Source organism: Neophocaena asiaeorientalis, unplaced genomic scaffold, assembly GCF_003031525.2.
Source record: "Neophocaena asiaeorientalis asiaeorientalis breed wild unplaced genomic scaffold, Neophocaena_asiaeorientalis_V1.1 scaffold192, whole genome shotgun sequence".
NCBI lineage: Eukaryota > Metazoa > Chordata > Mammalia > Artiodactyla > Phocoenidae > Neophocaena > Neophocaena asiaeorientalis.
This window is the reverse complement of record NW_020185326.1, coordinates 2,567,016-2,567,473: the sequence shown is the minus strand read 5'-3', so window position 1 is coordinate 2,567,473 and position 458 is coordinate 2,567,016. Positions and strand designations below refer to the sequence as shown.

At 71.0% G+C, this 458-nt stretch overlaps 1 protein-coding gene across 2 annotated transcripts in view; it reads right to left on the bottom strand.

Annotated features, from left to right (window-relative positions):
• The window catches only part of TEX10 (testis expressed 10), a 55,282-nt gene extending 55,097 nt beyond the window's left edge, over positions 1-185 (bottom strand). Inside the window, exon 1 of one of the 2 annotated variants that reach the window (XM_024734402.1) lies at positions 15-185. The gene's annotated coding sequence lies outside the window, so the exon portion shown is untranslated. The remainder of the gene's footprint in view (positions 1-14) is intronic. The other variant, XM_024734403.1, reaches the window with a different exon arrangement.
• Between the last annotated feature and the right edge of the window lie 273 nt (positions 186-458).

Genomic DNA, 458 nt, shown 5'->3' with positions numbered 1-458 from the left:
CGGCGGCAGCTCACCTGAGGGCCCGGCCGGGACCGGGACACGGAGGCAGGTGGAGAGAGCGTCCGAGAAGGAGCCCACCGGACGACGGCGTGCGCCACCCGCCTCAGGCTCTCGGTCCCGGAGTGTGTTTTCAAATCTCCTCGTCTTCACGCGGCCGCGTCTCCTTCCGCCGCCCGGAAACCAGGGCCCCTCCCCCGCCGCGCCGCGCTCACGTGACCGCGGCCCGCAGCCGCGCTCAGCCGGGTAGGCGGGAGCGGGAGCGGTAGGCCCGGCCCCCAGAGGAGGGGGCCGGCGCCGGAAGCCCCCTGCGCTCCGGGAAGCCAAGAGAGGAGAGCGCCTGGTCCAAGGACAAAGCTTGGATCCAGGTCCAGCCCTGAGCTTCCCGGGCTGCGTGCGTTTCTGGGGGTTGTCGCCCTGGTTACAGATAGTTGGGAGCATGCCTTTTCTCTCCTCGCTAG